This window comes from Esox lucius, chromosome 7, assembly GCF_011004845.1.
Source record: "Esox lucius isolate fEsoLuc1 chromosome 7, fEsoLuc1.pri, whole genome shotgun sequence".
NCBI lineage: Eukaryota > Metazoa > Chordata > Actinopteri > Esociformes > Esocidae > Esox > Esox lucius.
In genome coordinates, this window is record NC_047575.1 from 44,499,359 (window position 1) to 44,518,047 (window position 18,689).

The following is an 18,689-nucleotide window of genomic DNA, read 5'->3' on the forward strand; positions in this document are numbered from 1 at the left end:
ATTATTTTTAAACTCCAATTTTTTTTTTCTCTGTGTGAATTAAATCCAGAAGTAACTCTCTGGGACAACTCCCTCTCTGCTGCCCTTGTTCTGGTTGCCTGGGGAGATTGCACAACAACCAGGACATGTTTTCAACCACTACATGTGTCACCTTTCATGACAGAGAGTAGAGCAGAAACTTCAGCAGGAGGGTCTCCAGGCTACTCTTCAGCCCCAGTTAACACTTGTGTCTGTCGCGTCCGAAACACCAGTGTCGTTTAGTTGGGTTGGTTGGCGTTTGGTTTCCGTGGCCAAGCCTGTACAGTCAGTTGCTGACTTCAGGCAGCCGTAGAGTACAGCCAGGCCCGGAGCAAGACAGATGTTCTGTAAGCAAAGGGCAACCTGTCATTAGTGATCCAGATGAAAAGTCTTGCCCTCAACTTCAAAACATGACATTACCGTAATCACTCCGTTGAACCCAAATTAGGGTTTTGCAAATGGGACAGCTGCGTATTTTGATATCTTAATTGAAATTAAAGGAAGTCTGTGTCCCTGAGTAAAGAGGTTACAATGAAAACCAGGGCCGCATTCACTTGCAAACAATTCTCAAACGTTACGGATAAACTACGCCGATAGAGCTGACATGATTACTACATGTTCAGTAGGCATGTAGGGTCTACATGTCATATTTCTATCAGAATGATTTGAACCCAATGGCTGCATGTGTGCTGTCCATTCTGCATTAGGTTGTCCTCTTCTAGAATGACACGGCGTAAAATAGCTTTGAGGATTTTTAATGCCGATTTCCAACCACCGACACGACTCCCAAGAAGGGATTGCAAATGAATGTGTCCGATTGCAGGTTTTTATGGACTGTCTTCTGGAGGAGGATTTGTCTTAATGTGGATCCATTTCTTATGGGACCTCTGTTGACCTATTCGGTTTCTGTCCTATAGCAGGATGCTGATGTGAGATCAGGGTGTTCATCTGCGTTTCCCCCTCACAAGCTCAGCCGTGGGATGTTTCTCATATCCAACCCTGTCCCCCTCGACTTACTCGTGATTATGTGCTCCTCTCATCCTGTCAACAAGCGGGGCACTCCGGTCAGATGACCACATCGAACAGCTATGGGATTTGGTGGTAACAGAGTAGTTACAGTTATAATCGAAACATCTGGGCTGTAGGTAACTAGGTGTTACCTTTTTTCATTTGTCTCATTTTCTCACAAAGCACTTTGTCCAGCAAGTACTGACTAATGGCTAACATTGGTACCTTAAAACAGAAGGAAGGGAGCCAGTGTTTGTGAAAGCTGTTGTGAAATGGATGCCTCTAGGAGGACGTGAAATGGGTGCCTCTAGGAGGACGTGAAATGGGTGCCTCTAGGAGGATGTGAAATGGGTGCCTCCAGGAGGACGTGAAATGGGTGCCTCTAGGAGGACGTGAAATGGGTGCCTCTAGGAGGACGTGAAATGGGTGCCTCCAGGAGGACGTGAAATGGGTGCCTCTAGGAGGATGTGAAATGGGTGCCTCCAGGAGGACGTGAAATGGGTGCCTCTAGGAGGACGTGAAATGGGTGCCTCTAGGAGGACGTGAAATGGGTGCCTCCAGGAGGACGTGAAATGGGTGCCTCCAGGAGGATGTGAAATGGGTGCCTCCAGGAGGACGTGAAATGGGTGCCTCCAGGAGGACGTGAAATGGGTGCCTCCAGGATGACGTGAAATGGGTGCCTCTAGGAGGACGTGAAATGGGTGCCTCTAGGAGGACGTTAAATGGGTGATGTTCCCGATGAAAGGGGAACCTTTTGGGAATCACAGAGCTATAGAAACATGTCCGAGGGGCCAAATCACACAAGCCCCACTCACCCTGTAAAAAAACGACGGCATATCCTTTTTTACAGATTTTTGTAGGTAATTGGTAAATTGATAAATTGATGTAAAACCTAATGATGTACTTCTTTAAGTATATCAACACCAATTTTGGTATAATTTAGGGCAATATTCAAACAGAATATAAATGATAATCCACACAGATTATCTGTGTTACAAATGTGTGAAATAGCATATTGTAATTTGATGATCTCTCTCGCTGTATAATGATCTTCTGGGAATATTTGTAATTGCTGGAATGAAAATAGTGGAGCCATTTGTGAGTCATAAAATGCATCAGAATGATGTAAGCTTAACAAACACTGATCACATTTATTTTAGGATATATTTATGTTTAGGCATTATACTGTGAGAATATAACTCCATTAGCACATGGCTAAACTAGTGTCACAAATGTGGACAGCACAGAGGAGTTGTGCTTGTCAAACCTCTTCTTATCAATTGTCTTTCGTATTTGATCTATTCCGGAGCTAGCGCACTGTGTTCAACTTGTCAGTTTAATTATCAAGCCCTTGACTAGGTTTGAGAGACACAGCAGAAGTCCACAATATAACAATAAAGTACAGAACTGTGTAAAGGACTGGGTCAGTAATGTAGAGTTTAGTGCAGTAGAGAACACAAAAGTAGATTGCATTATAGTTTACTGTGCTCTGCTGTACTGTATTACACTGCACTCTACTGAAAGTACTGGAATCACTGTTCTGCACTGTATTGATCTCCACTGTACTGTTTTAGTGAATAGTGTAGGATACTGCTTTAAACAACTCAAATACTGTGCTGTATTGAACTGCATTGTAATATACAGTACTACTACTATTTAAATGAATATTTACTGATTGTTGTTAGACAGTCCTCATCTTTCCGTGTAATAACAGCTCTGCCATGGATGATCAATATTTTTATATTTTCTGCATACTCTATATTTTTCCATGTGAATTAGAACAAGTGGAGGAAGGCACAACAATGCAAAGTCTCACTCTAGGTTGGAATCACCATAACTATCAAAATAATACATTTTCAAACAAAGTAGGCTTGACTTACCATGTCTACCTTTACCATGTCCACACTTACCATGTCTACCTTTACCATGTCCACACTTACCATGTCCACACTTACCATGTCTACCTTTACCATGTCTACATTTACCATGTCTACCTTTACCATGTCCACACTTACCATGTCCACACTTACCATGTCTACCTTTACCATGTCTACCTTTACCATGTCTACCTTTACCATGTCTACCTTTACCATGTCTACATTTACCATGTCTACCTTTACCATGTCTACCTTTACCATGTCTACATTTACCATGTCTACCTTTACCATGTCTACATTTACCATGTCCACCTATACCATGTCCACCTATACCATGTCTACCTTTACCATGTCTACCTTTACCATGTCTACATTTACCATGTCTACATTTACCATGTCTACATTTACCATGTCTACACTTACCATGTCCACCTATACCATGTCCATCTATACCATGTCTACCTTTACCATGTCTACCTTTACCATGTCTACCTTTACCATGTCTACACTTTACCATGTCTACACTTTACCATGTCCACACTTTACCATGTCCACACTTTACCATGTCCACACTTTACCATGTCTACACTTTACCATGTCTACACTTTACCATGTCCACACTTTACCATGTCCACACTTTACCATGTCCACACTTTACCATGTCTACATTTACCATGTCTACACTTACCATGTCCACACTTTACCATGTCTACCTTTACCATGTCTTGTCTTGACTAACCATGTCTTGTTGTGCCATGTCTTGACTTACCATGGCTAGAACTTTGTTGTTACCAATGAAAGTGACCAATGATTTGCTGCCTGACTATGAGCGTTGTAATGTCCAGTGTTGCATGTCATTTCAGAGGTGATGTGGGACACTTTTTTGATAAAGGCTCCTGCGGATACTGACGTTTAAAAACGATGTCTTGCTTGACGTGTTTTGGAGTGAAATAACCATTGATGAAGTTAGTTTGGTTCTGTAAGCTCCAACAACAAAATCAGGAAAAAAAATAATTTTGCTTTTGGGAAGGAACTCAAACTGGCACGAAACATTTCTTCTATTACCAGCAACAGCAGTTATTTGACAGGGAGCGCTGTGGGTCTGACGAAAGCAGCGTGGTAATATGTCGTGCCTTACCGTGCAGTGAAGTCCTCTGCTAGTCCTCTTGCTAGTGTGAATATGCAACAGTATGTTAATGATATGTGAATGAAATGTTTTTCACAACAATTGTTGTGGTCAAATAGGCTCTTACTTCCCTTGTAGAGGCATCTCTCTCCTCTAACAAGCATACTGGGAATCCCCCAGCCAGAGCTTGGATCTGCCTGTAGCATGCCCTGCTCGGGGGTCTCCTGGCGGGTTTTATGGGTAGCACTCACAGTAATTCAACAGATGAGCCCCACCTAATCACACTCTGACTGTGACCAATCTGCACTCCACTGACCCAGGGACTCTGCTTTCTCTGTAGGCCCTTTCAGAGGTGTCTGTCTGTGTGTGTGTGTGTGTGTGTGTGTGTGCGTCTTGCCTTTCACAACAGATTCTCCGTAAAGAAAAACCCAAGCACATTATTCCAGTCTGTATGTGAGAGAGGGAGGGAAGGAGGATCGGAGGAGTGTCACTGCATCTTGGGGCATTCCACTGAATGCATTGGAGGAGAACAAAGGACAACGTATATGTGTGTGTGTGTGAGTGTGTGTACAGTATTTCGGTGTGTCCAGTGTGTGTGTGTGTTCGTGTGGAAGGCGGTCGTAGGAGTTTGCATGGGCGGTGATCCTTAAGTTATGACGTTCAGAAGGAGGATTTAGGGCAGCTCTCTGATTCTTACCATGTCTTTGTCCCTGAGGCACGAGCGGTGGCAGCTCTGCGCTTCATTATCTAACCTCTGATGGGCCAGTCATGTGTTTGAGTTATTTTGGCATCTAATACAGCCAAGATGAGCTAACAAAAGAAATCCAGTTGGACATAGGTCTTTGAGCTTTAGAAGCTTTATTCAGTTACACGCTTGCTAATTGCACAGTAACCCAGCCACTCAGCATTTCGTATTCCAGCTTATTCTTTCGTGTGTTTTCACTAACGAAGCGTCACAGAGCTCCTTTCCTTCATGTGCGGCAGGTCTGATTCTCTCTATGGCCTGTCTGCATGTATGCGCATGTTGGGTTAACTTTAGCATTGAAACACAGTGGCTTTTTCCAGCACATTCCAAAGCTGTTCATTTTCTCTCCAGGCTAATGTTAATGAAACTCTAAACCATTAGCCAGCCCAGGACCCTTCTGATTCGTGCTGGTTGACGTCCTCCATAAATGTTGTGAGGGACACACTGGCTTCTCTCTCTCTGTCCAGGAGAGCACACTTGCTGCAGGCTCTGAAAGCGGCCTGGTGATAACGCCACTAAGCTCTATAGTTCAAGAGGAAATGTGCAGAGAGCTGAGAAAGACTGAAAAATGGGGAACTGAAACAAATTGATAAGCCCAGTTTGGTTAATTTTTAGGGCCTTGGTGTCCGTGTGGTTAAAGGGTGGCACAGAGATTTCAGTTTCTGGACGGACTTCCACATTCTACTTCAAACCTTAAAATATGAAATGAGATTAACATGTGACACATGGGGACCGGGGAGATTTACAGGGCTGACACCCATTTCACTTCTAAGGAAAGAAGTCCTATTTCTCTGTATTGGCTTAAATAATGTCAGTTCCCCATTTGGTTATAAACCAGAAAAGGAACCAGGCAAGCCTAGTTCAGCTGGCCAGCAATTAAATGAAATATGTTATTGCCCTCACTGGATTCGAACCCAGGTTTCCCACATGAGTGGCTGTGTCTTTAACCACTAAACCACAGTGCTATACAGTGGCCTTGTGTCGGTATAGCATCTTGACATTAACAACACCTCAAGTTTGAATATTTTGCTAGGCACCATTGAGCAATGTTAAACTGACTTTACCTCCCCCACAAATATCATCTATGAACTGTATGGCTTTTGCCACTTTAACAGCTTATTAGCCAGTAATAGGCCTACTAGTATCTAACTTACTACTTGGAACAGTCATAAGAATTGTGCCATTGCTAGCGAGACTGAATATGAATTTTACACTGCCAAAGCTATTTCAAGGCACTAAAACGTTTTTCTTTCATTCGTGAATGACATCGATACAATAACTATCAATACAGGGGGCAATAACTGACCTTTTCATCAAGTGAAAAGACGAGAGAATGGTGGAAACCGCTATTCTTTTACTGGCCAAGGGGTTTTGAGCTAGCCTATATTACCCCAAAAATGATGCACGGATGCGTACTTCAAAAATCCACCGGAAATAGTCACAATATAAACAGTTTTATTTTAGGCTTACTATAACGTATCTACTGAAGGGTGTAGCCAGCAACGTTTTTCTCTATTGGGAACAAATCCTAATGCATCATTTGCTCTGACGAGATTTAAACACGGGACCTATTAGTTTCAGGTCTGTGTATCTAACCGCAACGCTATTTAACCAGGGAGTCAGTCAGTCAGTCTACGTAGTCCGGCAAAAAGCTGTGTCCTTCAACTAGTGTGTTCACACGTACCTTACACACCCACACAAGCGTCGCCCACCGGCATCCATCCACAACAACAGTATAAGCCTTCTTTTGCATTTTAGAAATCCCACTATCGACAGCATGTGAACCAGGCTTCTGGTGGGTGTGTGCTGTGGTTGAGTCCAGCTGCCTGACCTCAGTAGTTGTCAGGATCCACATGGTGGTTCTGTCTGGCACTGTACAAGTCCTTATGTGAAAGGCAACCGCTAACGATATTATCACCATACTTAGTGTGGAAATGTGATCAGTCATGGAAGTGAAATCAGGCCCCTGTTTGAAAAGGCCTGTTGGGCACACTAGAGAGTGGAGAGGATGAAATTTGGGGCAAAAACGAGCGAGTTAAATGAAGAATCATGCTTGACTTTTCCTCATTGTTTTGTTCCTAAATAAAACAAGATTTAAATTCAAAATAAGAAATCCCCATTGTCGTTTTTGCAATATTCAGAACTCCGTGACCGTTATATGTTTTATTTGGGTACGTATTTCCTCATCAGGCGTAAAAAAAAAAAAATGCATGCGTCATATAATTGTTTCCTTATGCTACATTTTAGGTTTTAGGGTATATTAGTTTTTGTGTCTGTCAGTGACATTATATATGTGTAGTGTAGCACCGTCCAGCTGTTGTGAAGGACCGTGTTTTACTCAGGTGCTCTCCACACTCCCTGGTCTTTTGATTCTACCTCATTTCCACGGGGAGAATCACATTGAGGTTGGAGTCGGATGTTCAGGTGAGCCCTGCAGTAAAGCGCATCACAAACCACCAATATAAAAACGCAAATTAAAACAAAATGCTTACAGACACGTTGTCATTATAATGCATGTTAGGGCGCTGGACTGACTGCCCGGGTCTCACTGTTGACTTTGTCCTCTGTTACACATTGATTCCATCTGTGTGCTGATTTCTATCAGTCTCGCTGTGCGGGCCTATCATAAAAGGGAATTGAACAGGTCTCGAGACGGTTTACAGTGTTCCGGAGCTTATCTGGCTCATACTGTAAGATCATGAAGAGAGAACCAGGTGGCGGTCCTTTACTGCCCCAATGTCCAAAAGTTATATACAGGACAAAATACTCAATGTCAGTTATACGCTCCATTTAAAATACATTGAAACATCTCATTTTAAAAGGGGGTATAATGGCAAGACATAAAGAAACAACCAAAGTATGATCTGTGTCCTTCGTATTCTTACAGCACTCTTGAATTAGAGCTGTAGGAAGTGGACTGTTACGTTGATACTATGTTTAAGTAAAGGTCAAAATGTAATCTGTGTTGCTTTTATTCTTTTATGGAATCTAAACAACAGTCACAAGACTTTAAGAGGTAATAATTAAGATTATGAAGATAATCTTGTTAAGTAAGAGAGATTCCATGTGACTCATTCCCTGGCCTTGTGATGCTAAGAGGCGCACTGGTCCTTTTAAGAAACGTCATTATGGACATACCGGGGGATTTAACCGTTATCAAACTGGTACTCCGATGGTTACTGTCTACGGTATTGCTATATACAGATTGTAAAATATAAAAAGTTAGTTGTAATAAGTTATATTGTTGTGAAATCATAATTATTTGTGTTTCTGGGGGTAGTTTGACCCTTTAACAATAGAAAAGCCAACTGGGTCATGAAGAATGATTTGCCCCTGGTCTGGATTTATGAATTTGTGGCCCATTCCTTCATGCAGAACAGTCTTAACTCAGTGATTTGTGGAATTTTGAGCGACTGCTCATTTAAGGTCCTGCCAAATATCTCACTGACAGTTAGGTCTGGAATTTGACTTATTTTTGACGTTCTGATGTAGACTTTGTGTGTTTCACTGTCTTGCACCATGACCCAGCTTCATGCCTTCAGTTTCAGCTCACAGAAGGTAGAATGGAGGGCAGGGGAAGGGTTAAACGAGGGACACTACGGGCCTAACCTTTTCACACCTGAAGACCGCAAAGCTGTGGGGAACACAAATGGTCACTGACGGTTATAAGCAAAATAAGACCGTGGAGCGGAAAAGATCCCCATTAAATGATATCACTTTTCATCTTCCAGGATGTTTGTCTATGAGGAGTGCCTGTTGTCTGGGCTCGGGGGCAGGTGTCATGTTCAGCGACGCTGCTAGCAGAACAAGGCGTGGGCGGGGCCGGCAGCAGGTGCTGTTGCAAAATTGTCAAACAGATGTTGCTCATAAAGTACAGATCCGAGCAGGTTTTGTGTCAGGGCGAGCCGCGCTCTGTGGAACAGTAGCCTTTTCATTTGGGCGACTGTAGAAACGTGGTCAGTTCTCCCTCTGTGTCCGGCTCCAGGCCTTCACCTTGAAATATATCTGCGTTGGACGACCGAAGCCTTGACAGTCCGTGATAATGGCAGGGTGTAACACGCACACTCTCACGGATGAGTGGGATGCAGCTGTTAACCTCCGCGCTCATGTAAGAAATATCGACCTTGTTAAACAAAGGCATCCAGTGGCACGGCTAACTGTTGGCCAAGCGTTGGTCCTTCGGAATGATTCACAATCACTGTCGCGCCTGTCATCCTCGCCATCGCCACTATCGTCATAATCATCGTCTTCGTCACCACACTGAGAATGTGTTCTGCCTCGCTTCCCCCCCCCTCCTCTGAAGGCCCGCGGGTCAGCGTGGTTCCCTTCTCTGTCCCGTGGATGAATAGTGGGCTCTGTATGGGCAGGCCTTTTCACCCACTGCCATCTCATTGGGCTCTGTGTCTGCCCTGCTCTGTCTGCTTGAGATGGGCCTGCTGCCTCGGTCCAGTCCGTGAGGGCCGGGGGGGGGGGGGGGGGGGTTGTTGGCGGAGAGGGGGTGGATGGAGCCGAGAGAGAGACGGAGAGAGAGAGAGAGAGAGAGAGCGCTGAAGGCAACGACACAGACAGCCAGTGTTCCAGTCTGCCAGGGGGACAGAGAGGTGACAGACCCTGAGCTCTGCTGTCATGGCAGGCCAGCTTCTGGTTTTCTCTCTTTCTTTGCCTCTTGGTCCCTTTCAGTCTTGCTCTTTGGCTCACTCTCTTATTTCTCTAATTTTCTCTCCATCCCCTCCAGCCCATTGGTCCCTTTCCATGTCTCTAGTGTGGCAAACCTAGAAGTCGGTCTTTACCTCTTATTACGTCCTGCATTTTCAAAACCCTTGTAATACCAGAGAGGACAAGCCTGTAAATGTTTACTGTGTTCTCCTTTATAACCCTGAGACACGAGGAGCACTGTGGTAAAACCCACTGCCCTGTGCACTCCTACCTTCAACCCCTGCTGAAGGGACAGAACGCCTCCTCCTCCCAGCAGAGAATCCTGCAGCATCAGGCCACAGTTTGGTTTATACTCCATTAATGAACAACTCTCACTGTCCTATGACACCCCCCTAAACCCCTCTATAGAGCTAGCGTCTTGGGACGGTCTGGAGGACTGCTGCACGTGGTCTTGCATGTGGTGACCACGGTGTAGGCGAGTGGTGACTTTAAGGGGCTGAACAGGACGGTGATATGGAGGGAGGAAAGACAGAGCGTGTATTGATGTTGTTGAATAATTAACCAGAGGCCTCAAGTTCTTCCACGCTGCACTCTGAAATGTCAAGGTTATTGGAAGTATCCTTTTAGGGGTTCTTGACATTAAAACTGTGGGGGAACCCTTATTAGTTCTTGGAGAACAACTGAAAGGTTTTTGAAAGAACATGAAAACATCTGGTTGTTTTTTTGATGGGGGCAGGCTGTCAAAGTGAATATTAGAGGAGTTATTGAAAGGCGTTCTTAAACTACTGGAGGTTCCCCCAGGGTTCTATTGTGAAGGATCCTCCAAAATGACCAGAACTTCTTCAGAGGTCGTCTTATTCTGAAGATATTTCTCTCCCTATGTGTGCATGCGTGGGTGCGCGCGTGGTTGGGTGCACGTGTGTGCGCGCGTGTGTGGGGGTGTGTGTGTGTGTGTGTGTGGGGGTGTGTGTGTGGGGGTGTGCACCATGGGGGGGCTAAGGGAAGAGCCGTCTCTAGTGCTGCCCCGGCCAACTCAAACAAACCACAACACGCTGGCAGCCAAAGAGCGAGAGTGAGTGACTGGGCGTGTGTGTTTGTGTGTGTGTGCGTACGGGTGTGCATGAACTACTGGCAGTTTCCTCCAGCCAGCTCCAAAAATAACCCCCGCTAACAATATTTAATCCCCGGGCTGCCCTCTCTTTGCGGGGGTGAGTGGGGAGGTGCAGACTGAGATATTGTTAAAATTTAGGCTTAGCGGGTAATCTGTGTGGTGGGCCTAGCAGTGGCCCAATGTAGCCCAAGGGCTGATGGGTAAAGAAGGGGGAGGGGGATGCTAATGGGGTGAGGAGGTTAAAATGTCTCCTACATGTTAGACTGTCTGATCCTCAACATCTTTCTAACCACCATGTTAAACCTTTAATCTCCCAGTCAGTGTGACGAAACAGATCGGCCTCTAAAGTTTCCCTCTTCTACTGGCCTTGGCCTGGCCTAGCCTGGGTTCTGCTTTTAAGCCTTCATCTGGCCTTGGCCTGGCCTAGCCTGGGTTCTGATTTTAAGCCTTCATCCGACTGCTTCCCACAATTTCGTTTGTTTCTAGAATGGAGGACTGTAGCATTCGGCATTGTGGTGAAAAAAGGGAATTACAGTACATTATTCTGATCTGTCAAGGTGCAAGTTGCAAAAACCTGTGGCCACAGTTTGAAGTAACTTCTTCGTTGTTGTAAAATCACCAACGGATGTGGAAGTTTCCCCATTACGGAATTCAGCATGAAGCCGACTTCGTTATCTGTGGTTGTCATATAGTGTTTACACGGAGGCTTGGGATACAGCTAGGTTCACTGTTGATGTGGAACCTGTTAGACACTTCTTACACATTCTATTTTACAGCGTTAACCGTCTTGCTCAGGGACAGAACAATGCTGTTTTTCGTCGTGTTCAATCGGGGGGATTAAAGCCAGTGACCTTCCGTTTGTTAGTCCAACGCTGTTAACCACATGACCCTGCTGCCCCAACTGCACTGTCTGTAGCTGAGATAGTAGCCCTGTCTGTAGCTGAGATAGTAGCCCTGTCTGTAGCTGAGATAGTAGCCCTGTCTGTAGCTGAGATAGTAGCCCTGTCTGTAGCTGAGATAGTAGCCCTGTCTGTAGCTGAGATAGTAGCCCTGTCTGTAGCTGAGATAGTAGCCCTGTCTGTAGCTGAGATAGTAGCCCTGTCTGTAGCTGAGATATCTCTGCAGTGTACATTGTAGCTGTCTACGTTCAACGTGATACTGAGGTCACAGAGTGTCCATCTAGATTGCTGCGAAAGCCGTATACAAACTCTGTGGGTGGATATGTGTATACATTTGTTTTGCTCTTGGTAAAAACCATGAAAGCTTTTAAGATCTGATTGGGTTTGTGTTTTCGTTGAAGATGAATGACGTCCAAACTAAATATGGGCGATTGAATATCACCACAACTTGGATGTATCATAGTTTCTTGATGTAACAGTCTTGCTGTGACTTTGGGAATTGGTTTAGTCTTTCATATTCTGTGGTTTACCAATCAACGGTTAATGAGCGCTGTTGTATGGATGATTTAAATCTGGTTTACGTGCTTGGAATGTCTTTCTAATAATGAGTGACAGGAATTCTTCATAAAGGCACATATAAGGCACGTATAAAGGCATGTATAAGCACAGTGACATAATCACGATACTGGAAGGTAGTTAGGGCTCACCAACCGTTTGTTTTAGTGTGTGTGATGTGTTATAAGTGTCTGCTATCCTGTTCTTTTACTTCTATCCCCCCTTGTGTTTAGTATATTCTGTCTGACTAACTTACCTTTCTCTCTCCCAAGTTTGCACATGCATGACAGGTCTCAGTTAATGGTGAAGGTCTTTGGCCTCACTACACCTCTTTTAAAACCAGTGGTCATAAAATCACAGAATTCATCTTTAATGGTTTGACATATTGCTTAATCTGCTGATGCTGCGTAGTTTCTAGCTGAGAGAGGCACTGAGCTCGGTCCGGTCTGTAACACAGCCGCTGGGCTCTGACCCGAGCTGAAGGCTTCTAAGAGCGCACGCTAACTTCGCCACGTCCTGCCCGCTTTCATTTTCTCTCCCAGAGTGCTCGCCACAGTTCCTGTCCGTCTCAACGTCAGTACAGTAGGCGTTTTCCCCGGAACCCGAACGGCAGGTGTGTTGTCCAGCCAGGTGGGTAATGTTTTCGGTGTCTCTCCTTGGACCTACCCTGGCAACCTCCGCGGCGTCCAGCAGGCAGGGTTTGGAGCGCAGTGGGCTACGTGTGGCGTCGGTACAGACTGAGGCAGTGCGGAGAGGCGTGACACAGCATATGGTCTGGTGATGCAGTGGTTTCCAACACAGGCAGGCGGGTCACGTGCAGGGGAACGACGGCTACGGAGTGGGAGGCCCCCCCCAACATTGTCTGTTCCAGGCCAGATAACAGACCAGCCTGTAACACCGGCTGCTTAGCTCGAACGGCTCAACGCACAGGGCAAAGTCACGTGGTAACAGAGTTATAGTCAACTCAAGAGTTATTGGCACCCTTCATGGAATTCAGTAAAAGTGAATGCATAAAATTGAACAAGACAAACAATGTGTCATACATTGGGATCAAATGAGATCAAACATAAGGGGAAGCCCTGTACTTTTATTTCAGCACAATAATCAAATGGCAACGGCAACCAGGTTCTGCCCTAAAATATCCCAGTACTACCTGGAATTGATTATGCCATTTATCAACCATTTTTTACCATTTAAGTCCATGTGGATTAATAACAGGAAAACAGACCCAAAACATTTATGCCCTGCCACCATATTTTACTGTGGGTAGCAGGGGCTTTTTCTTGTATGCTGTCCCCTTATGTCGCCAAACATGCTGATGATGTGCATGGCCAAAAAGCAGAGGCGGCCAAGAAGAGCGAAGAGCGTTTCTTAATGACTGACTGACTACCCATTGTTAAGTAGCGTAGTGGTTAGAGACGTGGACTGCCACACAGGCGATCAGTGCTCGATCCTCGCCACGGACAAAGCAAATTAGGCATTAGGGTTTGTTCAGCATCGACTAAAACTTTGCTGGCTACAAGCTTCAGTAGCTACATTATAGTAAGTCTCAAATAAAACTGTTAATGGTTATATTGCAATGGATGTGCTGTACTGGCAACAAACACATTCCTCTTGATTTTGATCATGGAGTGACTGGAGTCATTGTTTTTATTAATGTATAGCTATTAGCTAGCCATCTACAGTAATCACTTATTAATTTAACACATTGAATGCAGTGTAGCGACCCTGTTATACCTGTTCTTGGTTTGCATGTTAGCTAATATAGGGAACTAGTTTTGAGAACTGTGGAATAATTTGTTTCTCAATGAGGAAGTAAACAGATACCACATCTCTGCACACACATCTCATGCAACAACGCCCGCTGTTTAAATAGCATAGTGGTTAAAGACAGTCTGTAGTCGCTATTTTAGTAGCGTAGTGGTTAAAGACACTGTCTGCAGTCGCTGTTCTAATAGCGTAGAGGTTAAAGACACAGACTGCAGACTGTTTCTTTAACCAATACGTTATTAAAACAGCGACTGCAGACTGTGTCTTTAACCTATACGTTATTAAAACAGCGACTGCAGACTGTGTCTTTAACCTATACGTTATTAAAACAGCGACTGCAGACTGTCTTTAACCTATACGTTATTAAAACAGCGACTGCAGACTGTGTCTTTAACCTATACGTTATTAAAACAGCGACTGCAGACTGTGTCTTTAACCTATACGTTATTAAAACAGCGACTGCAGACTGTGTCTTTAACCTATACGTTATTAAAACAGCGACTGCAGACTGTCTTTAACCTATACGTTATTAAAACAGCGACTGCAGACTGTGTCTTTAACCTATACGTTATTAAAACAGCGACTGCGGACTGTGTCTTTAACCTATACGCTATTAAAACAGCGACTGCGGACTCTGTTTTAATAGCGTAGTACTCTGCCACATAGAAAACCGCAAATCGAAACCAGCCTGGACAACAACATTCGTCCCTTCTAATCGTAGGCCGGCAAAACTGGGCTTGCCTGGTTCCTTTTCTTGTTTTTTCACATTATCTGTTGATACAAGTAGATAGAAGAGAAGATACAGTAGATGTCCATTAGAGAAATTCATATTTGGTGTATTTTGTTCTAGGTAATATTTTTCTAACTTTTGATGATTAGGCCTACCTGATCAGATGATAATATTTCTTTAAATCGCCCTGGATAAGATTGTCTGCTAAATGACTAAAATGTAAATTTACATGTCAAATAACAGTATGTCAAATGCTGTAGATAAGAAGGGAACACAGCCATGTTTGATTTTGTACAAAGTAAAACCATCTTTAAACCATCATAACTGTTAATTCAATCTAGTTACAATTACAAATATAACAACATCCATTAATGACCAGGCTGCTCTCATTTTATAGCAAGCAAGTTTATTTATATAGCACAATTCATACATCAAGCAATTCAATGTGCTTTACAAAGAAAGATATATGAAAACAATAACATAAAAACAAATACTCAAATGAAACCATCATAGCAAATGAATACATCATAATAATATATACACAACATCGACTGACTAAGAATGTATTTTATGTATTGCATCAAGTGACAAATACACACGCGATAAGTCGACGTAGACAAGTCGACGTAGACAAGTCGTCGTAGACAAGTCGTCGTAGACAAGTCGTCGTAGACAAGTCGTCGTAGACAAGTCAAAAACCGATTTCCCCCCCCCCCCGTGACTGTCACTTTGACAGTCTCTGCTTCTGGGTATCCCTTCCCCCATGTGTGCCCTCTGTTTGTCTCTCACACACACACACACACACACACACACACAAACACACACAAGTGAACGCTTAGGGGTTTAAAGTTAACCATCATGGCTTGCTGTAATAATGGGATTTCCCTGCTGACCTACTGTCCTCCCTGGCAGCCCCAAGCACATAGGGGGGAGGGGGGAGGGGGGGGGAGGATACACAGGCATTATTAGGAAATCCCAATCCAGTCCCCTGCAGCATCCATCCTTCTGGAAGTGAGATATGTTCTAGTGTTCTGTTCTTCTGGGAAGTGTGATATGTTCTAGTGTTCTGTTCTTCTGGGAAGTGTGATATGTTCTAGTGTTCTGTTCTTCTGGGAAGTGTGATATGTTCTAGTGTTCTGGTCCTCTGGGAAGTGTGATATGTTCTAGTGTTCTGTTCTTCTGGGAAGTGTGATATGTTCTAGTGTTCTGGTCCTCTGGGAAGTGTGATATGTTCTAGTGTTCTGTTCTTCTGGGAAGTGTGATATGTTCTAGTGTTCTGGTCCTCTGGGAAGTGTGATATGTTCTAGTGTTCTGTTCTTCTGGGAAGTGTGATATGTTCTAGTGTTCTGGTCCTCTGGGAAGTGTGATATATTCTAGTGTTCTGGGAAGTGTGATATGTTCTAATGTTCAAGTCCTCTGGGAAGTGTGACATGTTCTAGTGTTCTGGTCCTCTGGGAAGTGTGATTATATTCTAGTGTTCTGTTCGTCTGGGAAAAGTGATATGTTCTGGTGTTCTGGTCCTCTGGGACCACCGTGCCTGGCATCGCCTCAGAGACCTGCTGTTCCAGTGGAATTATGGCCTAGAGATGCAGTGAGTGAATAATTTGAATGTTAATGTCATCTCTCTGGCGCTCCCCCTGCTGTGAGAGAGGCGTGGCCCAACGGGTTTGAAGAGGATCAAAGTGCATTCTGATTTAGGCTATGTACTCAGGATCTGTTTGAAGTGGGATTCACCATCATTATCTCCTTAACAACTAATCATTTGCTGCTTCAGTAGAATTGAATCAATGAGCCATGGTGCCAGGGCTGGGTACCGCTGGAGATTGGAAACATACCAAAATGATTCCTTGGTTTCCATACCCCAGAGCAGTCATGTGATGCTGCTGGTTTAATCAGCTTCAGAGTGAGACAACTTTGTTGTCGTGGAGCTTAAGCAATAACAGTATTAGCTAAAGGTAGCATCTTAAATGGCATCGTGTTTTCTTAACAGTACATTACATTTGACCCTTAATAGAGTCACATAGGGAGTGGGGCATTCCGAATACATATGTAGACCCAGCGTGTTGGTCTCTGGACGATTATGATGTTTTATAGGAAGCCAGGACTTAAGACAAGATTGAGTTTGTGAATTTTCACCGAATTTACTTCATGTACCTTGTACGATTGTCACATTTATTTGAAATGTTTTATCCAATCCAGCATCAGTTAAATATCTTTTAGATTTTGGCCAATACCCAGGCTTTCTTTAATACTGTAATACTTCATATTTTGGTGTAACAAAGCCAAATGTGTATAGCTTGCCGCTCAACTAATGCTAGTCTGTTTATAATGATAGCATAAAATATTATTTCATTCCTGTAACATTCTTTACATTTATCTCCTGTGCTTCTGATAATGTTTCCTATTTATAAACAGTCTCTCTAAAGCTTGCTGCTGACAGTTGACTGGACGTCTGTTCTGATTGGCTGTGAGTGAAGAAATCACTTCCTGTGGTGTTTTTCCTGCTCTGGGGTGTAACATCCTGAGATTTTCGAGAACAGGTCTGATTAAATATCCCTGCATTGACTGCCTTGGATCTCATTTTAGTTTTGTAAATCTCCCACTCCCTCCCTCCCTCCCTCCCAAACCCTTACCCCTGGCTGTCTCCAGAACAGTGCTGGCTCCAGGATTTGAATATTAACTGGGCAGGACGCAATCACTGATGGGCAAAAAAAGACAAAACAAAATCTGAGGGACCTGGACCACTGAGACGCAATAACAGAAACCTATCGGCTATATTTTAAAATGCATCTAGGGCTGCAAAATCAATGTAATGTTTATCGCTTTCAGAATTTTGCTATACTAATAATTGACCGGCTTGATGTTGAGGGCAAATGAAGGGCTCAAAGTACATAAGTGAAGGCAATTCAATCAATTCTCTTCATGGTTTAAGCAGTATGTGGGCATTATGTAATGGCAATTACTTATAACATGAATCCCAATGCCGTGTAAAAAAATTTAATAATAAACTTAAAATGGCAGGTCCCTCGATGGTGAGCGGGTTAATCGCTCCGTTTGTCCCGGTATTTTCACCCTTTTGTTCCACCGATGATTGGGTTTCTAATCCCTCATGGGCAAGATGTGCCGCGGCAGTATGGGGAGGTTTTACCTGCACTGTCTGCTGTGTTCCCTCAGGTCGAGGTCCAGGGTGGCCTGGCAATGGGCTGCTCAGTGCATGCTCTTTTTACAGATTGAAATTGGCTCGTCTGTTTTGACAGCCTCGCGACGATTCAGGTTCATATTGTCAGAATAACGCGATTCGTGAGGGAAAATGCTCGGTAATTCGATGCTGAATACTAAATCACTGATATTCATATTCGCGGTGCCTTTGGTCTTCAGCCTCGCCCTGCTCTCTTAACCACTCCGACTCTCGGCTCTCTCTAATGTCAGTCGGCCTGACTCCTCCCCTGACTCCTCCCCTGACTCCTCCCCTCGGCCTGCTCTCCCCAGCGCACAGACCCTTTACAGGGACCGTCACACAGGGTCAGCCCACAATGAGAGCTGACGGATTGGGGTCAGGGGATGGCGTTGGCAGCCAATCAGCCTGGAAACGGATGCTCTCTTTTCAGGTCAAGTGTCACACAAAGGGCCATGGATGTCTGTGTGGGAATGCTGAGTAGTAGTACACCCGCACTGTTTCAGACTGGATCTTACAGCAGGTCAGGAGAAGCAAGTACTGTATGTGACAGAAGGTTCCGCAGTTGTATTGGATGCGCACACAGATGGAGCAAAATGATTGCGTCTCATCTCCTAAAGAAGCACACGATGACGAATTGCAAATGTCAAAGTGCAGCAGGTCAAAGTGCAGCCCAGAAGTTTAAACAGTCTGAAGGCTTAGAGGTAGAATCTTTTTTCCCCCCAGTCTTTTTGTCCTGGTTCTGATGCTCCTGAACGTCTCTGACTTTAGCAGTGTGTTGGCTGACGTCCATGATCTTCTAGGCCTTTCTCCTGCACTGTTTGGAGAAAATTTCCTGGAGCGCATGCAGCATTCCCTCGTTGCCACCCTGCAAATCGCCATATGGTTGCTTTGTGGGGCGGTAGTTGTGCCAGTCGTGCCAGGCAGGGATGCATCCCGAAGAGAACCGATTATTGTCACGGATTTTGTGTCATCATAAGACGTTGGAACCATCCACCAGGCATTTTCTTGCTGAGTAT

The 18,689-nt window shown here is 44.3% G+C and overlaps 1 protein-coding gene across 1 annotated transcript in view; it reads left to right on the top strand.

The window, feature by feature from the left end:
• The window catches only part of LOC105011313 (rho GTPase-activating protein 26), a 78,679-nt gene that overhangs the window by 1,419 nt on the left and 58,571 nt on the right, over positions 1–18,689 (top strand). The gene's annotated exons all lie outside the window — the stretch shown is intronic.